The following is a 24,568-nucleotide window of genomic DNA, read 5'->3' on the forward strand; positions in this document are numbered from 1 at the left end:
TTTATCTGATAGTACTAAGCATCCACTTTATTCTTACATCCTTGTGATGTTTGAAAACGGCTAAACACAATTATTACCAAGTTTCAAAGAGGAAGCTAAACAAGGAAATGCTCACAAGTCTAAGTCCAAAAAGGATGACACACTGTCACTCCTGCCAGCTTTATGAAAATCTGCCATTTTCAACATTCAGCTTTGATTTCAACTGAAGTGGCTCAACTTGCTTATACTGAATGGGTGTGTCTGTTCCACAAGGGTACAGGATGAACATGCACAAGAGGAAGACAATAGTACAGAAGAGATCACAGAGCACAGCCTCTCTCTCAACATGTCTACTCTGGTCAGTGCATAACTAAACACTTCACAGGCATTTAAAACATAGTTATTAAAAAAAAACCAATATGTGAGGGGGGAAAAAGATCCATTTGCAAAGAAAAAATTGCTGAATGTGGACCTCACTGAATAACTCAATTCTCCCACAGTTCAACTTACCACTCACGTCACAAACTCTGGAGGAACACAGAGGCACAGACAAGGCATGGAACAGAACTTTGGGCTGCAGCCTTCCCCAACTCTTCTGACAAATACCCAACAGCAGCAGGACAAAGCATCATTATAACAGAAATAAAGGCTCTTTAGATGTTGCCTTTTTTTATTTCAATGAACCCACTCTTACACACAAAGTTCATGCTACGATGTCTCGAAATACAGTATTGCCAGATTATGCTGTTAATGGGTCCAATAAATTCAGTGCAAAACACTACTTCAAACATTTTTATGTTAAGTAATTAGCACATTTGAGAAACTACCAGTATTTTCCTTAGTTTAAATAGTCATTGTCATCCCCCAAACAATTAAAAACAACAGTCCAGTAAACTGTTTAAGGAACAAAAACAAAAAAGCAAACAAGTGAACTAACAGGAAAAAATTTAGTTGAGTGATAAAGCTACAGGCTCCTTCCCAAGAAGAACACTGCACATTACTCGCAGCTAGCACAAAACTAGCCATCTATCTTAACTATGTTTCCCCTAAGCTGTGCGTTATCAGTTTTACAATAGACAATCCATTACTTACAAAAAAAATTGAAGTTGCTGTAATTTCTTAAGCTGGTTTTTGTGTGGCAATTCTGATGCAATGCTGCCCTAAAAATGAACTTTGTTTTAAACAGTGAGATATCCACACTCCGTGCGGTTAGAGCAAGGGTGGAGCCCACTCTGGGGGAAACAACACACCCAAAGCAGACTTCAGTGACAGCGACTGCACGTTAATACTGCCACAACAATTTTCAGGGCCTCAGAGTCAAAACTAATTGGTTAATCCTCCTTAAAGAAATGGGGGAGGGGAGGGAAGTTCATGTTTGAAGATCTGCTTTCCTGCTGTGAAATAAAATATGGGCTCATTTCTTTTTTGTGAAGAAAGTAAAGATAAAATATAAGGTAGATCACCCAGCTCAACCAGCAGAATGGGAGGTGGAAGTGCACTACTAAAAAGGAAGTCCAGCCATGCCAACTTCTAAGTTTAGCAACAGCAGCTTCTGCCTATCTCAAGTTGTTGGCAATATTGCTCACTCTATAACTTTACTTTTGGACTATCTGGCCAAAGCAGGGAATCCAATCATGAACGTAAGCATTACCTACCCTTCTCTCTCAATACTCTAGTTCTTCGGGTAATGCAGAAACAATACAAACATTCTCTTATCAACTAACTAGAGCAGAAGTTGCCTTAAAAAAAAAAAAAGAATTTGATTGATAAACTCGTTTTAGGTAGAGTATTAAAATACATAAAAGGGAGAATTATTTTGGTGGAAATCACTAATATGCACAGCAAACTTTTAAAAATTTTATAGGCATTTGTTTTTTCAAATAGTTTCATAGAGTTTTGATTTTTAATTTTTTTCTGATTTATTTCCAAATAAGATATTCTGTAACATGTACCCATACTGCCTAAAAAACTTGGTGTCTAAAATAATTTATCAGTTACTGAAACTGTTACCAAACATCTGGTAATTGTTCAGAGTGATTTTAATCAATACTACTTCCTGTATATGCATATTCAGACAAACAACCAACAGTTTTAACTGAACTATAACACATGGAATAAAAAATAGTTTCTTTTCAGTAAAATATCCATGCATATAAAAAATAAGCTATATAATCATTTACACTGAATTCATAACAAAGAAAAGGCTTTTTGGAAAAGACCAGAAAAATATTATTTTTAATGATACATGCTGTCACATTACCCTGCGCGCCAACTGCTACTTCCTTACATTGGAACAATAAATCAGTCTGCGTACTGAACATTTTGTTTTCCTCCTCTCCCCCCCCCCCACAATATTTTCAGAGGTAGCCTGTAACAACTTCTTCCAGGATAGTATCCTAGAAGGGGTGCTTGCTGATCTAGCCTTTTGTTGCATATGAGGTCGCTTTTACCATAAACTAAACTAACCCCTTCAAAAATACTTCTCAAAGTCCACGTGCCTGTTTATTTTCAACCATATATGTAATTATGCATTGCCTGCTATCCCTTGCTCTTCTACCTCACCCCCAAACTGAACTCAAAGGGAGCATTCAGATATATTTGAAGAATCCTATTTTGATACTTTTTGGATTTGCACTGCTGGAAATGTCTGTTTTCAAGTCAAACTTCACTTTCACAGCTGCAAAGGAAATGACAAGAGAAGAAAAACACAGCCAATATATATCAGCAATTAATTCCATCCACAACTGCCCAGCTGTTTGTGCATGGAAGAATCAGTCTGTTTCCTTTTGGGGCTTTCACCACTGAAAATTGATACTGCACATTCAGAGACACAAGCTGTTTGTAACATGTCAGGAATGTGCACAAGATCACACAGAGTTGAAAAGACAAAATGAAATCCAGATCTAGTTTTCTTGGGACTTGCCAGTATTATTTCATAGCTTTAAAAAAAAAAAAAAAGTCATAAAAACACCTCAATCAGAGAGCAAAATAGATGAAAAAACAGTCTCCCTTATGACTATTATCCTTCCAATAAAGGGAAAATCTGCCAATGATATCAGATTTGGTATCAAAAATAGATACTCTGACTTATTGGCATAGACAAGGTGTGACATTCTTAGGAATCCACATGCCCCCGGTATGTTAAATTCAGCCAATACTTTTTGGACTACAGTTGCTTGCCCAATGTGCAGGGAGTCCCTTTTATAAAAAATCCTCGTGAACGTGAAAGTTGTTGAGAACCAATGCTTTCACCACAGTGATGAGGAAAAGCAAACTTTTCTTGGTCAGTTCAGGCATTATTTGGCACAGGTATACCGGCCTGTTACAGGGATTCATGTAAATTTACCGATCCCCTCAAGCAATTAAATTTCTCCTTCCCTTTCCGTACCAGTTTTGTGGATTTTAAATACAAACACTGTCTACTGAATGCCAGAGGCTTAACAATTAATTAAAGTATGGGCTCCCGCACAACTCAGAATGTGCCCTGATCACCCTCCCTCTACCCTTCAACTCCAATTGTATTTCAAGTATTTGTTTCATTTAAATGCCATTTTGTTGTATTTTCAAACACACAGTATTGTAAAACAATGAGTGTTTTCAGTATGTAAAGTGACTTGTAACAAACAGTTATTAAAGTTAGAAAAGAGAAAGAGGACATTTTTAAAAGGAAATAATTCAAAAACACATTTTACCTATGTTACTGGTTTTTTAAAATATGAAATTAGGTATCCCCATGATTGAATTCATTGTTCTAAGAGCTCTCCCCTCCACTTTTGCTGCACAAGAGTTCACGTACTCTTCATACCCACACATTTTCAAGAACTTGGATGAGACACTCATCTGGGGCACCACCAGGTGCTGAGGCTTAAGCAATGGAGAAGATAAGCACTCTGCTTCAAATACGAGAGGGACACCCTGCCCTGAGCTTCAGAATGAAGATGCTCTCAAGTGCCAGAACTCAAACCAGCACAATGAGAAGTTGTCTCCAACTAAAGTGCTGGGAAAGCACGAAATGTCATTTGTTAAAGAATAAAGAAACACAAGGCAACTCAAACTTGTGGTTGACTGAAAATAAAGCATGAAACCAAAAAAAAAGGGGGTTTTCCTTTAACAAACATCACCAGATTAACAATATTTCTATTGTGGGAGAGGGAGGGAAAGAAAAGTTTAATCTTTGGCTGTGGTGACATTAAATTCTAGAAATATGGGGCGCCTGGGTGGCTCACTGGGTTAAAGCCTCTGCCTTTGGCTCCAGTCATGATCCCAGGGTTCTGGGATCCAGCCCCGAGTCAGGCTCTCTGCTCAGCAGGGAGCCTGTTTCCTCTCTCTCTCTCTCTCTCTCTGCCTGCCTCTCTGCCTACTTGTGATCTCTGTCAAATAAATAAACTCTTTAAAAAAAATTCTAGAAATATGGTATAACTATCAATGACTCAGAGAACCAAGGAGAAGAGCTTTGTTTGGCAAGCTTCAGCTCTGTGGGACATTAAGACTAACCTGAAATGTCTATGGGAAGGAACCTCCCCATCTACAGGATCAGCAAAGGAAAGAAAAGGTCTCTTTGAGCTGTTTAAATCAGGTTAAATTCATGGTAGTCCAACTAGAGCCTGCGGTGGTGTAAAAAAAAGACTCTTCAAGTGAGGAGGGGACTACTGATACGAAACTGTTGACTCATTTTATTTCAAGATTTCATTTACGCATTTGACTGAGAGAGACATCACAAGTGGGGGGGGGCAAGGAGGGGAGGGAGGGGAAGCAGGCTCCCTGCTGAGCAGACAGCCCAATATGGGGCTCGATCCCAGGACCCCTAGATCATGACCCAAGCCGAAGGCAGAGGTTTAACCCACTAAGCCACCAGGCGCCCCTGTTGACTCATTTTAAAAGTGATTTCCCCATTCTGACAATATTTTAATATTTTATGTTATTTTATTTAGATTTTCAAATTTATAGCAAATTTGAAAGAATATGAGTAAGCACTACACAAGCCCTGTCTAGATTTTACCATTAACACTCTACTATACTTATTTTATCACATATCTCATCTACCCATTCCTCTATTCATTCATTAACCTATGTTATTTTTGGTACATTTTGAAGTGACAGACATCCATATACATTCCCCAATACTTCAGCATGCTTATCATTACCCAGAGTTCAATATTTGCTTATGGCTTTTTTCTTTTGATACAAAATTTACATACAAAGAAATGGAGAAATTTAAGTTTATACTTGTACAAACACCTATAAAATAAAGAACAGGGACGCCTGGGTGGCTCAGTGGGTTAAAGCCTCTGCCTTTGGCTCAGGTCATGATCCCAGGGATCATCCTGCATCGGGTTCTCTGCTCAGCAGGGAGCCTGCTTCCCCCCCATCTCTACCTGCCTCTGCCTAATTGTGATCTCTCTCTGTCAAATAAATAAAATCTTAAAAAAAAAATACAGAACATTTTCTTCACCACAGAAAGTTCCCTCATGCCTCTCCCCAGACAATCCCCTCTTTCATTTCCTCAGAGGCAATCATTACTTTGATTTTAAAGTGACTTTAGGGGCGCTTGGGTGGCTCAGTCAACTAAGCATCCAAATTCTGATTTCATCTTAGGTCATGACATCAAGCCCTTACAACAGGTCCCGTGATCAGCGATCAGCAGGGAGCCTGCTTGAGACTCTCTCACTCCCCGTCCCTCTGCAGTCCACCCCCACATATGCTCTCTTTCTAAAATAAATAAATTTTTTTTTTTAAAGTTGATTTTAAACAACTCTAAATAGTCATGCCTTTGCAACCTCTGCGTTACAACATTCCCCACTACGTCATATAACTTGGTTGTATAAAGTGATGAGGCATGAATGAAACAGATGGAAGGAGCCTAAGAAGAAATTATAAAGTTAAAAGAAAGTGTAGACTCATCTGCTCCAATGTAGACTCAATTACTCCACCTCTTAGGTGAAGGAAGCAAAACTTCAGAAGTTTTGGCTGCCTGTACCATTCAGCCAGCTGGTCAGTGATTTATTGGTTGGGACTAGACTCAGGTTCTTAGGCAGCAGCTCTACACTTGGCTTTAGGATGAGCAGAACAGAAGCTTGGGAGAGAATGCTGGCTCAGAGGAAGAGCTGTCACTTACAGGCTATACATCTTAAGATAAGAAAGTTCCTTGGTTTTGGTTTTTTATACTCCCTTTGAGTCTTAGTTTTGTCTTATATAAAACAAGGAAAATCTTAATTCATAAAAGTTCTACGGCTTAAAAGAGATAACCTTTGTAAAGTGCCTGGCTTGTAGTAAGTGATCAAAAGAAGGAAACACAAGAAGTGGAAGCAAAATCAACAGTTCTGGGCATAGTTCAAGCATATGCCTATTCACATACTGCTTTGAAGCTTTTGTGCTTCAAAACTATGTTTGCTCTCATTTCACATACTCAAAATAAAAATAGCAAATAAAGCATAACTCTTTATTCACTCCACAGGCAAGCAATCTTTCATGTCCAGGAAAAAAAAAAGTATACTTGTTTTCTCTTTGCTTTTTTACTATGACAGAATTGGAGTGGTGGAGGAGGGAAACATAGACTTTTAACTTTGTGGTGACTACTCACACCAAATACACTTATATCTCTACCAGTCTTTGTATAAAGAGCTCCCTTTGCCTAGCGTGATCTTCCTTTACACCACCAAGTGAGAATTCAAGGCCAAGTTAAAATCTAACCTACTTTCCTAATCTACTCAGGACAAAATTAAAGCTTCTTCATCCTGTGTTTCCATTATGCTTTAAATAACAGCATTACAGAACTCACACCAGATGGCTGCTTCCATTAGTTTCCCTTTTTTAAATGGGAGCATCTTTGTATTCCAATGCATAGCACATGGAAACTGTCTGTAAGTGCTGCTGATGGATATGCCTGGGTGATGGCTACTCAGTTATGATCAAAGTAGCAAAAACAACAACAACAACAAACCCCACTAAATCTAAACACTTACCAAAAAGGAAAGCAAAGTGCCAGAAAAGTGGGGGGAAGGGAAAGGATCACAGGGCATGAAATTAAAGAGACTAAAAGTTGGGTTGTCTGGGTGTCTGCCTTCAGCTCAGGTTATGATCCCATGGTTCTGGGATAGAGCTCTGCGTTGGGCTCCCTGCTCATCAGGAAGTCTGCTTCTCCTTCTCCCTCTCCCACTCCCCCTGCTGCTTGTGTTCCTGTTCTCAACGTCTCTCTCTCTCTCCCTCTGTCAAATAAAAAATAATTATGAATTTTGGAACACTGAAAAAAAGTAAAATAAAATTTAAAATAAATAAATAAGTCTAAAAAAAATTTTAAAAAGTCAACTATGTGCAAATTCTTGTGTTCTTGGAGAAGTAACTCCTGCCAAGCCGTTAGAGTGCCACTGGAATAATTCAAACCACTATGTGCTTTAAATACCTATCCTGTGTACCACCCACAACAACTCCATCAGGCAGTACTATAAGGTTCCTTTTATAGATGAGAAAATGGAGGCTCCAAGAGGTTAAGCATGTAAGGTCACACAACTCCTGGCAATGGAGATAAAGTAGAGAAGTGATTTTTCATTACACGTGATTTTCATAATAGGCCAATTTTACAAAGGTGTGGGCAGGCTCTGGGTTTAAGAGAACCCAAAAAGGGGAGGGACAACGAAGTGGCACAAGAGATTCAGCTGAGGGAGCAAAACTCAAGGGGAGAAAAAAGGCCTGGGAAAGAAAAACAAAAACAAAAACACAAACACCAAAGCTGAAACAATTAAGAGGAGTGTGAGTTTTATGTAGGACTCAACTCCATGGAACAGTCTGCCATCCTAGAGTTATGAAACCTAAGTCAGAGATGGCCCTAGAACTGCAGCAGTGCAAAATCATAGTTCTTACTCTTCCGGCTTCCCCCCACCAAACCAACTGTTCTCAGAAATAATAAATACAACATGGGTAACTCCTTGATAAAAATGCCAACCATGGTATTCATGCTTCAGAAGATAAAGAGAGCCCTGCCAAGTTGGTGAAATTCAACTCTTGTCTGCAGGCATCTGGCTATATTCTATAATTTCCCATTTAGGAAAATCCTGGTTTTGCTTCCCTTGCAAAGATGGATTTGTGAAGGAAGGCCTCCATGTTGAAGTTCAAAGCCTCAAGTGCCACAGCCCTCTGGCTTACCTCCAACCTAGCACGCATTACATTGACACAATTTTCTGTTTGCCAGTATAGCTCTCACACATGCTGCTGAGCAACTGGCAGGCAGGGCCCCTCAGCACCTAGCATAGGGAAAATTCAAAAAATATTATGGATGGTAAATGAATAATATCCTTTGCCCATTTAATATCTGATAGATGATTATTTGTTAAAAACGGTAATCCAACATTTAAAGATTAAGCAGTTACAGAAAAGGAAAGGCTGGAAGTAAGTGAAATATGATTAATGTTCAAAATAAGGGTTTTTGTTGGATAAAAAAAAATGTATGCAACATAACCTACACAAAGATTGCAAGTTAAGCCTAATAAAGCTGATGCAGAAATTCAGTAAATCATTAGGTCTAAAGTTGACAAGATCCCCATTTAAAACAAAAATTAACCAAAGTAGTGAGCTTGTATTGTATCTGAAAGTTGCCAAACTAAGTGAAGAAACAGCATGTGGCTTTGACTCTCCCATGGCACAATACTACCAAAAACAATGCATTTTATTAACCACCTCTTAGAGGAATACAAAGGCTACACAGGGGATAAAGAAACATTAAAAAGTGAAGAATAAATATTTATGTGCTATTAAAAAACACACTCACAAATAATTTCTGCTTTGGGGAAAAGTCCAAAAAAAAAAAAGGAACAGAAAACAAGTAAATGTAAATACATTATGGTCACATGACATAGACATTCATGACACACACAATTTTTTTTTTAAGATTTAATTAATTTACTTATTTATTGAGAGAGAGTGAGAGAACATGCATGAGCAGAGGGAGGGGCACAGGAACAAAGGGAATCTCAAGACTCTGCACTGAGCACAGAGCCTAATGCGGGGCTCAAGATCATGACCCGAGCTGAAATCAAGAGTTGGATGCTTAACCAAATAAGCCATTCAGGTGCCTCTGCAATTTGTTAAAAATACTACTGTTGCTTTAATTTGCTCCATCCAAGGACGTGGGGGACCAATGTAGGCATTTTTAAATTGCTTTTTCTAAATATGAGGGAAAAAAGCTCTTTAGTTGAAAAAAATGTTTCTTATTTCAAATAATTTACCCAATTTAAAAGAGCCTTCTTTCTTACTCTTTGGAAATTTAAGTATTCTCATCCAAAAAAATTTCTTCAAGTACTTAGCTTCAAACACTGCTATAAGATAGGTAGGTGGCCAAGCTGACAAATCACATGATGTAAAGGACTAACGATCTCCTCTCAGATCAAGCTCTGGAACACATGCTCCCTATTCATTACAAGAACACCTCCTGTCCTGTAAAACAAAATTCCAAATCTCCCAAATACTACCATAAAACAGGGTAGGAGACAGGTTTAGAAATATTCTCCTCCAGTTCCACCTGCCCTTTGTGAAAGTATCTGTGGAGAGTTGGTAGATTTGCCACCTTTCCATTCCCTTAGGCAAACTGGTAGTATGATAGGAGGTTTAATCAAGACAAAAATGAGGGACTCCTGGGGGGCTCAGTCAGTTGGACATCTGCCTTTGGCTCAAGTCAAGATCTTGGGTTCCTGGGACTGAGCCCTGAGTCGGGCTCCCTGCTCGGCAGAGAGTCTGCTTTCTCCCTCTCCCTCTGCCCCTCTACCTGCTTGTACTCTCTCTTGCTCTCAAATAAATAAATAAAATCTTTAAAAAAACAAACACACATACACAAAACTGGCCTACTTTCTGCTTCCTACTTTCTGCCCCCAAGTACTATTACTCTAGTTGGAGAATATCAACTTGTTCTGTGCCAAATTTATGATTTTAGATTTTAAAAACTTATCTTTAAATTTGAAGTTGGTTAAGTCGATTCATCAATAAATCTTTCCACTTCCGGTTAAATTTATTTATTCTTTTGACAATAATTCATTCAACACCTATCATGTGCTACAGCTGAGGACAATACAGTGGAGAATGAAACATCATCCCTGATCCTAGAACACTAGCAACTTGTGGACCAGAGAAGGAAAAAGGGAGAGATAGCTTCTTAAGCAATTATATTAGCCCACTGTGTTAGTGTGTTATAACAGACATACTTATTGACTTGGAGGAAAGAGCCAATTTGAATCCGAGGAAGTTACATGTGAGCTTGGTCTTTAATGGTCTGGGGAGGGGGGATGATGTACAACTCTGGCACAAAGATATGAAGAGACAATATGCTTCTTAAACTTGTATTTAAACATGTGGCTTTATTTATTTATTTTAAAAACATGTGTCTTTTTTTTTTTTTTTAAAGATTTTATTTATTTATTTGACAGTGATCACAAGTAGGCAGAGAGAAAGAGAGGAGGAGGAAGCGGGCTCCCTGCAGAGCAGAGAGCCATGTGGGGCTCAATCCCAGGACTCTGGGATCATGACCTGAGCTGAAGGCAGAGGCTTTAACCCACTGAGCCACCCAGGCACCTGTGGCTTTATTTTCTAAATTTATTTTTAGAAAGAGCGTAAGAGTGAATAGGAAGGTCCAAGGGAGGAGAGAGAGAATCTTAAGCCAACACATGGCTTTATCTCATGACCCTGAGATTATGACCTGAGCTGAAATGGGAGGGTTTGGATGCTTAACCAACTGAACCACCCTGGGACTCCAACACATGGCTCTATTTTAAACAAAAGTATCACAAATGGCAACTAATATACAAGGGAAATAAAAATTGTCACTAATTAACAACCTACAGTGGTTTGTATAATTTAAACTACAGGAACCCTACAATCTACTAGCAAGCCATACAGTTTTGTGTCATGAGCTCTTGCTTTCATTCTAATCTTCTGACTTGTACACTAAGAAAAGAATATCAAAAGCCACTTATATCCTTTCTTGCAATAATGTTTGTTCTGTACTAACCATGATTTAGAAATAATTAAGACCAATTATTTTGAAGCCAGTCTGTGTTCTGCCACCACATCCTCATGGAAAAAGGAATAAGAATGTTACAGGTTAATACGAAAGTGAATATGCAAAAACACAGTCAACCTGGAACAGGTATACCATTAATCTATGGGCTCAAATCCTTAAGGGTATCAAGTACAAGGACAGTAGATTTAATTGGAGGGCTGGAAAGAAAAAAGAAAAACACAACTAATGACAAGCACTGTGTAAGTCACCTCAATTTTCAAGTTCAAGGCTCAGAAAGATGTTGATACATATGAGAAAGGTTATTTTTGTGGGCTAATCTGACAAAAATAAAAGGAATGCCACATTAAATTTCTAAGAATAGATCACCCATTTTGATCAGATTACTATCATTGTGAAAATGACTTAAGGTTAACATTTAAGACAGGTTTCCACATGAAAGTACACATAAAGAACAAATCTTCCATTTTTATGAATAAATGAGGATCATTAGTTACAGCACACACTATGTGACAACCTAAGTGAAAAATACCTAAAACGGAGAAATCAAAGTAGGATTATTTATATTATGTGACTTTAAAGATTGCTAGGTTCTTTTAGATAGTAATCTTCTCTGTGTTTAACACATTATACTGGGAGGCAAGAGCCATGTGTACTTTATATTCATGAACTCACACCTATAATACTAAGCTCTTGACAAAGAAGAAAAAAAAAACCAAACCTATTGCAAAATGTTAAGACTGAGAGGTTTGATCCTGCAGTAGGAATTTCTCAGTGAAACACATACCTTTAGACAGTATATAAATAACTTTCTCAGACTACTTAGAGAAAAGGAACACAGCAACAACAAAAAACCTCATGAGAACTGCTCCTGAGCCTTTGAGAAAGGAGGTGACTAGAGCAGTACAAAAACTGGGTGGAGGAGGGCAAAGGCGGAGCTAAGAAAGCAGATGAAGAGACATCCTGAAAGAGCCAAGAGTGACAGGAGATGAGGACCAAGTAACTATGGCAGCCGCATAAGGCCTGGCACGCCCACAGGGAGCTATGTGGCTTACTTCAAGGGGGTGGAACACTGAACAAGTGAACAACTTTGATTTTGTTTAACTGAAAGGCTGCTGTGCAATCCTACGAGTGGGAAAAAGAAAAAGGAGGGGTTTTCCAATATAGAAAGTTAGGATGTAATAAATGGCTATCACTTGAAAAAATATGAAACAAAAGAGAATACCTTATATGAAAATGAAAAATCGAGAACTGTGAGGAAAGCAATATGAAGTCTATGTAAACCCAGAGTTGCATTATTTATTGATTGTCACGACAAAGCTTTTCATCCTGTCGACTATGCCATCCTTCAAATAACAAGATCCCCATAAAGCACACTGACAAGAATTTTGGGGTTTGTGAATCAGTCTAAGGTTTTTCTTCACTCCAACTTTCAATTTGGCAGCTTATGGAAACAATTCTTAATGGCTGAGTTTTTAAAACTCACTCCAAGACAAGCAGGACTGTGACTCCTGTGGGCGATTTCCAAGTTGCCAAGTCATTAATCTAAAACAGCTCTCAACCCCTTTAAACTGATTCCTGCTGGCCCAATATAATAAATGATACGGTATTTTAAATAAAAAGGAGGGAGAGGGAAGAAAGAAGGCCCAAACCAGTACTTTGGAGTTACTTTTAAGCTTAAAAAAACCTGGAAGCCATAAGATAATACACATTTACTACTATATTTTTCAATCATGTGCCTGGAAACTACAGAAAGGAGTTTGGAAAAACCTTCTGCCAGAAGCAAATTACCTTCTTCAAATTCAAGTTTAAACAGTAATTACCTTTGTTACACCCCCAGAAATGAAAGCTTTAAAAAAAAAAGATATATTTCAAAGCTTTTGCAGATAATTTACTACATTAATCCAATCTGTTCATTCCTGTAAGCATTAATACCTTCTTACAGGAATTGGAAAAAAGGACATTGTGCATTCAACAAGTGTTTGCCTTTGCTATGACACAAAGGTCAAGATGCACCTGATAAATCAGTAAGCAATCAGTGCACCTAGACCAATGTTTTCAGTATCGTCAGAACACAGCAACCAGCTGCAGCTTTAGCGTTTTGGATCATTGGTTTAAAAACGAAGATTTGTAGCTAGGACTCAAAAGAGGAATCTAAACATGCAAATCTTTCTCAATATAAAGCCATTATAGAGACCATACCATTATTAGGAAATACGCATGGAAATACTTTTATTTCAGTAATTTCCAAAATAACTAGAGTGCTTAAAATTTATGAAGGAATCCTAATCATAATCATAGTCAATTTATTAAGATGAGTAAGATCAGAAAAAAAAAATAAAAGTTGCTTGGTTTTCTGAAGATGATGAGCTCAATGTTGTGAAGGAAAAACTGCTAAATTAGAAAGCAGATTTTCCTCAAGTCATAAGTTACGGGGGTGGAGAGTTCTTCCTACAAGGCAGGGAGTTGTTACAGACCCCTACCATACACATACAGATAAATCCAGAATCTTAAAGGGTAATACCCTCAGGTAAAAGGCAGACCAAAAAATCTAACCACCAACAGAAGGAATTAAAAAGCGCACACACAGAGAGACAAAAACAAAACGAAACAACAAACAACCACACACAGATGCACAAAATACACACACACACACACACACACACACACACACACAATATGGTCCAAAACGTCTTAAGCCAAGAGAGTAACATAAAGTGGCCTTAGGTTGGTAGCACTCCTGATCCCCCACAAAAAGAGAACATAAATTATGTCTGGAGAAAGGTGCTCTCAAAACAGACCGCCTAATGATTTCCACAGATAAAATTCTGCCAAGTTAATTCAAAATTACAAAGCACATGAGTCACAAGCCACATTAAGCAAAAATCAGCAGAAACAACAGAGAACAGAATTTGATACCTCCCTCTAAGAACTGCAGACAACGGAAAACTAAGACACAGAATATAAGTTTTTTTCACAATGTTCAAAATCCTTAAAGATAGAACTGGAAGCACGAGAAACAAGATGTTATAAAGGAAGATCAACAGAGCTGAAAAACTAGAGAATAATGGAAAAAAACTTAGTGAATGGATTAAACAGAGTAGACTAGACCCACACAGAAAGGATAAACTGGAATCTAAATTTGAAAAAACTAGTCAGAATGGCAGAGAGACAAAGAAATAGAATGTGTAAAAGAGAGACTAAGAAACAGAGAGCAGGGGCGCCTGGGTGGCTCAGTCAGTTAAGCCGCTGCCTACGGCTGGGGTCATGATCCCAGGGTCCTGGGATCAAGTCCTGCATTGGGCTCCTTGTCCGGTAGGGATCCTGCTTCTCTCTCTGCCTCTGCCTGCCACTCTGCTGCTTGTGCTCTCTCTCTCTCTGACAAATAAATAAATAAAATCTTTAAAAAAGAAAGAAAGAAACAGAGAGCAAAGAGGTCCAACATACATACCGGAGTTTCTAAAGAGGAAACAATAGGGAAGAGGTCGTATTTGAGGAAATCATGGCTAGAAACTTCAGAGACAAATCACCTACAAAGGACTGTTAATTACATTTGCAGTAGACTTCAAAAGAAAAAAAGTCATAAGACATAGAAATAATAGTGCTGAGAGAGGATAACAGTCAGCCGAGAACTGTAAATCAAACAGAACTATCAAAAGTAAAAACAAAAACAAAAACAAACCTGTCTCACTAAAGAGTTCTATAAATTCATTAAAGAAACTTTTGAAGGATGAATTTCAGATAATTTTAAATTAGAGGAATGGAAATGGAAGAGGAAAGAAAATGGTATACAAGTGAGTAATTTAAAAAATACCCTATAAAATAATAGTAATAACAAATGTAGAAGGTTAAAAAAGTGGAACTAAAATCCTGATCAGTAATATCACATAAGATGGAAATGGAGAATGAGAGTTAAAGTGTTTTAAGATCCTTGGATTGTTCAGAAGGGGAGAAAAAACTATTGACTTTAGAGTGATAAAACTTCAATCTGATAAATGATTATCCAGAATATATACACACACACACACACACACACACACACACACACACACACATATATTAAGCTGCTATTTATTTTTTTTTTAATTTATTTAACAGTAGTCATTGTTTTTGTACCACACCCAGTGCTCCATGCAATCCGTGCACTCTGTAATACCCACCACCTGGTACCCCGACCTCCCACCCCCGGCCCCTTCAAAACACTCAGATTATTTTTCAGAGCCCATAGTCTCTCATGGTTCACCTCCCCTTCCAATTTCCCCCCAACTCCCTTCTCCTCTCTATCTCCCCATGTCCTCCATGCTATTTGTTATGCTCCACAAATAAGTGAAACCATATGATAATTGACTCTCTCTGCTTGACTTATTTCAGCATAATCTCTTCCAGTCGTGTCCATGTTGCTACAAAAGTTGGGTATTCGTCCTTTCTGATGGAGGCATAATACTCCATAGTGTATATATATATTTTAAGATTTTATTTATTTGACAGAGAGAGAGATCACGAGTAGGCAGAGAGGCAGGCAGAGAGAGAGAGAGTAGGAAGCAGGCTCCCTGCTGAGCAGAGAGCCTAATGGGGGGCTTGATCCGGGACCCTGGGATCATGACCTGAGCCGAAGGCAGAGGCTTAACCCACTGAGCCACCCAGGCGCCCCCCAGAATATATTTTAAATATCACCAAAAAAAAAAAAAGACAACCTGATCTGTTTATTAGTAAAAGAGCTAAGCAGGTACTTCCCAAAAGAGAATGTCCAAATGACCAATAAATGAATGAAATGCCCGTCATCATTAGTCATTGGGGAAATAAAAATTAAAACCATGAGGAGATATGCTATCTACCTATCAGTATGGTTAATATGAAAACAAAAACAAAAAATTGTTAATACCATGTATTGGCAAGGATGTAGAGCATCTGGAACTCTTCAACAATACAAATCCTTATGTCAATTAGTACGATTATTTTGGAAAGTTTTTTAGCATTATCTACGAAAGTTGGACACACACATGCCCTGTAATCTAGCTACACCTCTCCCAGGAATACATTCAACAAATGCATACACACACACACACACACACACACACAAATATATATACGAACACTAAATTTATGTGTATTTATGTGTGTGTGTGTTTGTGTGTATACATATATAAAGAATACTAAAAATATTCATAGCAAAATTAAAAAAAAAAGATTTCATTTATTTGAGAGAGAGATAGCAAGCATGAGTGGCAGGGAGGGGCAAAGGGAGAGGGAGAAACAACCTCTCCTCTGAGCAGGAGTCCCACATGGGGACACAGGGCTTAGGGCTAGATCCCAGGACTCTGACATCATGCCTGAGCAGAAGGCAGACATTTACCCAGCTGAGCCACCGAGGCACCCCCAGAATTAATTTTTTAACAGCCCAAAATGAGAAACATCTGAATGACCATCCACAAAAAGGGACAGATTATTGTACATTCATAACAAGGAATATGCACAATAATCAGATAAACTATTGCTATGATTGCAAAAACATGGATGAATTTCACAGAAAAAAAATGTTGAGCAAAAGCTGCCAGATACAAAAGAGCAGATACTGATTGATTTAATTTATATAATACTCAAAAGCAGACAACACTAACCTATGAGGTGTGCCAAGATTACAGCTACCATGCCAGGAGGAGATAATGCCCAAGAAGGGAGGCACATCAGGGTGTTCTATGTCTTGATCTAGGTGATATTATACAGTGTGTTCATTTGAACACACCTGTCAAGCTCTAGCTTATAATTTGTGTACTTTTCCATAAGTCTATTAAACTTATATTTAGTAGTTTACCTAAAAAAAAAAAAAAATCAAAATAGTCTACGAGAGAGAGAGTTTTCCTTTTCTTCTGTAACAAGAACTTATAATTTAATGCTACCTTTTTTGTTGGCTAGGTTAGCTTTCTGGAAAAACTTAAATCCACAGCATTTTCCTAACCTGAACTCTTTAAGAAGTAATCCAAGCTCTCTCACACATGCTGAATTGTATAATTCCTATAAAAAAAGAACAAATTAAGTAACCCATATAATTTTAACTATTCAGCAGGGAGGAATAAATTGAGAGATTCTCAAACAGAATTTAGGTCTCAAATCAGTACACTACGTACTACACTTCTTCACATTAACAATAGAGAGAACAGACTGAAACGTACAGTATAGCTGAGATGATCACAATGTTCAAATACCGGTCCACAGCAATGTTAAGTATTAACACATTCCATTGTCTGACCTACTCAAAAGCTTCTCCCATTTTCAGAATGCGCTGTTTTTCAGTGAGTAGAAACATTCCCCAATACATTTAAATATAAATTAGGCCTCACAATCAAAACTAGTTCAAAACTAAGTTCAAAACTTAGTTCAAAACTAAGTCATTGGGGCACCTGGGTGGCTCAGTGGGTTGAGCCTCTGCCTTCCGCTCAGGTGGTGATCTCAAGGTCCTGGGATTGAGCCCTGCATTCCTCTCTCTGCTCAGCGGGGGTCCTACTCCCTGGCGCTCCCCCCACCCACTTTCTCTGCCTGCCTCTCTGCCTACTTGTAATCTCTGTCAAATAAATAAATAAAATCTTAAAAAAAAACAAAACTAAACTAAGTCATTATGTAAAATAAAAGCAAAACCTGTAATTACTAATGCACAATTAATCAGGAATTCTATCCCACCCACCACATGCTCTCTGCTACGTTAAGATTCTGAAATTCCTATTTGAAACCACCACATGGGGCACCTGGGTGGCTCAGTGGATTGGGAATCAGCCTTCGACTTTGGACTCCTGGGGCTGAACCCTGGGTTCGGCTTCCTGCTCAGCAGGGAGCCTGCTTCTCCCACTCCCCCGTTTGTGCCCGCACTTGTGCCCGCGCGCATGCGTGCTCTCTCGCGCGCTCTCTCAAATAAAATAAAATAAAATAAAACCAACATATTTCAGTGTTACACACTCCTGCCCTATCGTAAGAATTTTCTGGATTCTTACTGCACAGAAACATACATTTATGTTATATTACTTTTGTTCAGCACTGTTTTATCTCATAGTCCAAGAATCTGATAAAGAATGTGACATGAAAATCCATCTGTTGGCAGAATGCGACTTAAGAGCAAAGGCTCAGGGTGCCTGAGTGGCTCAGTGGGTTAAGCCGCTGCCTTCGGCTCAGGTCATGATCTCAGGGTCCTGGGATCAAGTCCCGCATCGGGCTCTCTGCTCAGCAGGGAGCCTGCTTCCCTCTATCTCTCTCTCTGCCTGCCTCTCCCTCTACTTGTGATCTCTGTCAAATAAATAAATAAAATCTTAAAAAAAAAAAAAATAAAAGAGCAAAGGCTCAGGGGAAGGATTCCCAGAAAAAAAAAAGTGGAAAATTAAGTCTCATTTACTAACTTACAAAAATTGCTTACTATTTTGAAAATTTTTGTGGTACACTTCATACTTTCAAATATATAAAGAATAGGTATGAATTCTCAATAATAAAAAACCTAAGAGTAAGCAGAACTGGGTTCCAGTTCTAGTTCTAACTCTCATTCTACCTCACAACATTATTTTGGCCAAGGTACTCAGTCTTTCTGGCCCTCAGTTTCCTCAACTACAATGAGAAGACTGAATGGAATATCAAAGATTTCGTACAATGCTAACATTGTATGGTGAGCCTGCTGAAGAAAAGTATCACAGACTTTTACATCCATTTACATGGGTGATTATACACCTAGATAAACATGAACCATGCAAAAGAAAAAGCAAATAGTTAATCCCTCATTAGCCATTCTATTTGTTATGGAAGGTCTTTAAGCAAATGGGTATTTTTCCTCTACAAGCACTTGTATTCCATCTATGTACTTGCTTTTATGTGCCCTGTAGACCAACTCTGTGAAATATAATACCAATTTGCTTCCTTCCTTACAAAAGTAGTTCTTTGAAGATGTTCTCATTCTAAGTTCCCAAAGGCTTGAGTCTACTCAGTTCCCTCACTTAGACCTCTCCAAGACCAACCAGCAGTAAGAGGAAAAAAAGTACAATCCTTTTCTAGATGGTACTACACCAATAAAAGTGTCACTGAGTAAGTCAGCTCATAAGCCCCTGTTCACTATCTACACTATCAGGAAGCCATCAACACTACCTGCATCTACCCTGGCTACAGTATGTGGCTTTGTGTGATGAGCCCCACCATCTGGAACAATATGGCTTCCACCTTTTTTTTTTTTTTTTTTAAATGATTTATTTATGGGGCGCCTGGGTGGCTCAGTGGGTTGAGCCTCTGCCTTCGGCTCAGGTCATGATTCCACGGTCCTGGGATCGAGCCCCGCATCGGGCTCTCTGCTCAGCGGGGGGCCTGCTTCCCTCTCTCTCTCTGCCTGCCTCTCTGTCTGCTTGTGATCTCTCTCTCTCTCTGTTAAATAAATAAAATCAAAAAAAAAATTAAAAAAAAATGATTTATTTATTTTAGAAAGGGATTGTGCAAGTGGAGATGGGGGGAGAAGAACAGAGGGAGAGTGGGGAGGAGGGTGGGGAAAGAATCTCAAGAGACTGTGCTGAGCAAGGAACCCAACTTGGGGCTGGATCTCAGGAGCCTGAGATCATTACCCAAGCTGAAATCAAAAGCCGGACACCCAACCAACTGGGCCAGCCAGGTGCCCTTGGCTTCATTTTCTTTTTATCGTTCATATTATATAGTACGTCGTCGTTGTTTTTTTAAAGATTTTTTATTTGTTTACTTGTCAGATCACAGGTGGGCAGAGAGTCAGGCAGAGAGAGAGGGGGAAGCAGGCTCCCTGCTAAGCAGAGAGCCCGATGCGGGGCTCCATCCCAAGACCCTGGGATCATGACCCGAGCTGAAGGCAGAGGCTTTAACCCACTGAGCCACCCAGGCACCCTAATATATAATTCATCTTTGAGAGTAATGGACACTAATAGAGACAATTGCATTTTGTGCTAACAGACCTCGGGCTCCATGAATAGCAAAAACGCTGGAAAGACCTTAAAAGGTCATCTAGTCCAATTCTCTCTTTGCACTTTTGAGAATTCAGAGGTCCCTAAGGTCACTACCTAAGGTCACACAAAGCACTTACCTCCTGACTTCAGGCCAGTAGTTTTTCCACTCCATCAAAGTTAAGTTGCTGCTCAGGAGAGAACGTTCAAGTTGGAATCCTCTCTTCTATGGAACATGTTATCATTCCTCTGTATCATCAATGAAACATTACACTTCAACTGAGATGTCAAAAACATTTTGAATCTGTCTGACCAATGTCAAAAATGAAGTAGTGCTAATGTACATAACCTACTAGTGTACTAAACTAAAAGAGACACTAGAGTATAAAATTTCAAGGAAGGAAGGAGCTCTGGGTAATATTGTTCCAGTGGCAATCAAAGATGATTAAGATTAAGATGGTTAGATGAAAGAAATAACATCCTGAGGTTCTAAAACTTTGAGAGTAAAACTGTGGGATGGTTAGAATATAGAACAAGTATTTAATTCTTTGTAAAGGAATTATGTGGTTTATAAAAATATAAAACTGCCACTTCAATTATAGCACTAGTCTAAAACATTCAAATGCTCTTGGGATCTTCTTTTAAAAATTTATTCAGAGGAGGTTTCTCCTTGTCATTCAGTTTTTGTAGCACACACACCCATGTTTAATTCACTAACTATAACCTAATATTTAACTATTGTTCACATTCTTATCTGGGCACATATCCAATCTCTTCCTCCATGAAACACTAGAATAAACTTTAATATACTAGAAAATTAGAAAAATTAAATGAACAGGAGAGAAAGCAAATGCATTTTCACACAAAGTACAGGATACAGCTGTGATCTGTCAAGCTTAGAGACTATCTCCTTAACTACAACAAAATTACAGGACCCTCCTAAGCTGAACAGGAAGTAGCAATCTAAAAAAACACAAATGTTCCCAAGCCCCAATTCTATTCCCTTCACTTCTCATTTCCAGCACATGCTCACCCTTTGACCAGGCCTGTGTAATACACCCAATTCAAATAGCCCTGATGAAGTGTCAGTAAACCTATGGAGTATTTTGAGAGTCCAAAGAATAACCTTTAATCATGATGTTCCCAAATTAAATACCTGTGTTGGCTGAAGAAACAGGTTGTAACGAAAATGACAAAACCTACCTTGGCTCTTAAAAAGTCCATTTTTCTATGTATGATCCTTAGTCTCTCATTTCTGAAAGCTGTTTCTACAGTAGCCAAAGTTAACTTAAAAAATCCAGAATTTCCCTTTCTATCGTTTGCAGGATACTACATAAACTCATAAACATCAGGCACCTTAATGGAGCTAACATATGACTTACAGATTATAATTTAAAAAAATAAAAGTCAAGCAAAGAAGCAGCAAGACCATGTTCTAGGCATTAGAAGTCGCATGAGCAAAAGCAGCAAGACATGTGGGACCAACAATAATTTAATAGCATGACCGATCGTTCCTGTCACGTTAAGTCAGTTAGCTGGATACTTAGATGTTTATTAGAGGTGCTCCCTTTAAATCAACAAGAGATCATATTCAAAGTGGTAGTTCTACCTACATATAAGAGAGGCTCAAAACAAAGGAAACTGTGATATGCTCAAATGGGTGTGTTTACAGAAGAGAGGAAGTGGTGAGCATTCTAACCAAGAAAACACTGTAAAAAGCACTTTCAAAATAATACCCCTTTCAATCTTCCGATTATCCCGTCTTACCTTTTCAATCAACTGGAGGAGAGCAAAGCAGTGTTGCCACAGTTCTCACAAAGTACTATCACCATGGGTCTAACTATAAAAAACAGAGTTAACCCTCAAACCATCTCGGGAAGTCACCAGATAGTCACCATCTTGTCAATTAGATGGTATATATTAGAAATGAAAAGAGAAGCTGTACAGAAAAAGCAATAAAAGGACATATGGAGCCCGCATCAGGCTCCCTACTCAGCGGGAAGCCTGCTTCTCCCTCTCCCACTCCCCTGTTTGTGTTCTCCCTCTCGCTGTGTCTCTCTGTGTCAAATAAATAAACTCTTAAAAAAAAAAAAAAGGACATATGGAATAGAGAGAAGGAACTCATTTCTGAGATCTTCCCCTCTCCCACGGCAGGCTCCACAATTTATGAACAGCTGGGAAATTTCCTTTTCACAGGACAAGAAGGACTTCTTAGTCCACATGAAAGTGGAAATGACAAAAACTATATCACATAGAAAAAAAAAAAGGTGTTTCCTGAAGGGAGGAGACAGTACTGCTTTTATTTGAACACAAACACATACAGACAGACAGACAGACACACACACACACACACACACAGGAAAAGCAAAAAACATGCAGACAAGAAGAAAAAAATCGTTTTCAAGAGATAAAAGATAAAATTAACTAAATCAAGGAAATGTTTTATGGTAGAAGTTAGCCTCAGTGGGGCAATCACTTTGTCCCAGTGGGTGATCTCAAGTGCAAACAGACTTAAGGGGAAAAATAAAAACATATTTGCACTTCATATTCATGCAGGGCTGCTTATTGCTATTTTAATAAATACCTTGTTTCAGCTTTTCTTCCACATGCACATAGAAAGTCTAATCTGTTTCATCACTAATTTACCACTATTTCATTTAATTCAGATTATTTCGAGGTATTAATGCTTGAATGGTTCATTCTTTAAAAGATACTGATTCTTAAGCAAGCTCCTTCATTCTACAGAAAGGATTCTGGCAGTCCCTGCTAAGTGCTAGACACCAATTCATGTTAGGCACACAGCGGAGAACAAGTTTTCTGCCCACAAGGAGCTTACGTTATTCACAATTGGGAAAGACAGCTTTTCAAAATCCCTTTGCCTACTTTCTCTGGCTTTACTGACTAGGCCAGTGGATTTCAAACTTTACAGTTTTTACAGCAAATCAGAATCTGATGAGGAGCTTTTTAAAAAAAATTCCAGTACCCAGACTGCACCCCATACCATTTAAATCAGGATCTTGGGGGTAAGACTTGGATATCAATATTTTTCAAGTTTCCTAAATGACACCAAAGAACAGTGTATCAGAATACTAATAAACTAGATCACTGGTTCTCAACTTTGGGCCTTTGAAGGAATGGAGAATAAAATAAAGAATCCCTAGAAATAGATTTCTCTATCTTCTCCCTATCATACCAATCAAGTCAAAGGGTTCACTGGGGGGTACAGGACAGTTTACTCTACGGGGAGGTGAGAGGTACCTGCTTGCTATTCAAAACAGTACTTTCCCCATTTCTCACCTTGGGCTAATGAATATAATCTCCGCAGAGCGAGCTATCTAGCATGTCATTTCTGTCTCTAGCCTGAGTAATCTAGGCTACACAAAGTGGGGACAGAATAGTCATCCTGAGATATGTGGACACATATGAAGCATATAGGGGTGCTTCCATAAATAATAATCAGAGCATAAGATATCATATGTAAATAATCCTATCATATGATATCATATCATAAATAATCAGAGCATAAGATTTTAATTGTTTAAAATATTCTGCTTATTATATTACTTTTTAAATCTTAGGGTCAAAAAGTCACACTAGGGTTGAAATTAGCAGGAATGGGTTAGGCATCATTACTCAAGTATATGAAGAATCAAATAATCCCATATCAAGATGTTTTGGTTCTCAGTGGGAAAAATACAGGCAGGCATTAGGAAATGCCCTAACTCAAAGGTAAATAGTACTAATGATGTTGTGGAATTAAGGAACATAAACCAAAAAACTATAAGAAAAATTAAAGTCCTTTATAGAACAAAATATAGTCCCTTAAATTCCATATTTCTATACAAGTTTACTTACAAAGCAATTTAAATCAACTAGCAAAAGCAAAATGGAACTCAATTTCCCCCCACAAAAGGACATTCCCTGAATTCAAATATACCATTAAAAATTAAACGTTTAGGGTGCCTGGGTGGCTCAGTGGGTTAAAGCCTCTGCCTTTGGCTCCAGTCACGATCTCAGGGTTCTGGGATGGAGCCCTGCATCAGGCTCTCTGCTCAGCGGGGGGCCTGCTTCCTCCTCTCTCTCTGCCTGGCCTCTCAGCCTACTTGCGATCTCTAGCTGTCAAATAAATAAAAAATCTTTAAAAAAAAAATTAAAAGTTTATGTATAAAACTAAAGAATTCCCATTCTGGACCAACACACGTATGCCACGGATCCCTTCCTTCCTGGTGGTTTTCATCTCACAGATGAATCACAGGTATTTCTCAATATTTATACCATGTGTTGTGATACCCACCATACCGTGTTTTTAGTATACCACTTTTCTCTTCTACATGAGTATTTTAAATGCTTAGAGTATGTCCCATTGTTATTTCCCAAGGATATACTTGAAAAGTATAATCCATGATTAAAAAACAATGTAAAAGTAACATCATACACAAAGAGAAAATACAAAATCCCCATTTCTAAGAAGGTTTAAAATATCCGTCTCTAATCTATAAAAGATTTAGTGGAGAAAAACAAAAACACCTCTTGGTTAAGTAAAAACGCTTTCCTGCATCTTTTTGAAGGAAGGAGAATTTTCCAGAGCAAGTATTAGGGAAAATTACTGGCAATTATATTTGATACATAGCAAAAATGTAATATATTCAAGAGAGGAAAGTTTGTT

General features: G+C 38.4%; 1 protein-coding gene across 10 annotated transcripts in view; it reads right to left on the reverse strand.

The window, feature by feature from the left end:
* The window catches only part of ADD3 (adducin 3), a 125,591-nt gene that overhangs the window by 51,207 nt on the left and 49,816 nt on the right, over window positions 1-24,568 (reverse strand). Inside the window, exons 1-2 of one of the 10 annotated variants that reach the window (XM_059173243.1) lie at window positions 21,670-21,862; window positions 20,043-20,151 (exon numbers count right to left, since the gene is read on the reverse strand). The exons of 7 other annotated variants lie outside the window; for them this stretch is intronic. The gene's annotated coding sequence lies outside the window, so the exon portion shown is untranslated. Of the gene's footprint in view, window positions 1-1,071; window positions 1,215-20,042; window positions 20,152-21,669; window positions 21,863-24,568 lie in introns of those variants that run through there. 2 more of the 10 variants (XM_059173246.1, XM_059173245.1) reach the window with 2 other exon arrangements.

This window comes from Mustela lutreola, chromosome 4 (assembly GCF_030435805.1).
Source record: "Mustela lutreola isolate mMusLut2 chromosome 4, mMusLut2.pri, whole genome shotgun sequence".
NCBI lineage: Eukaryota > Metazoa > Chordata > Mammalia > Carnivora > Mustelidae > Mustela > Mustela lutreola.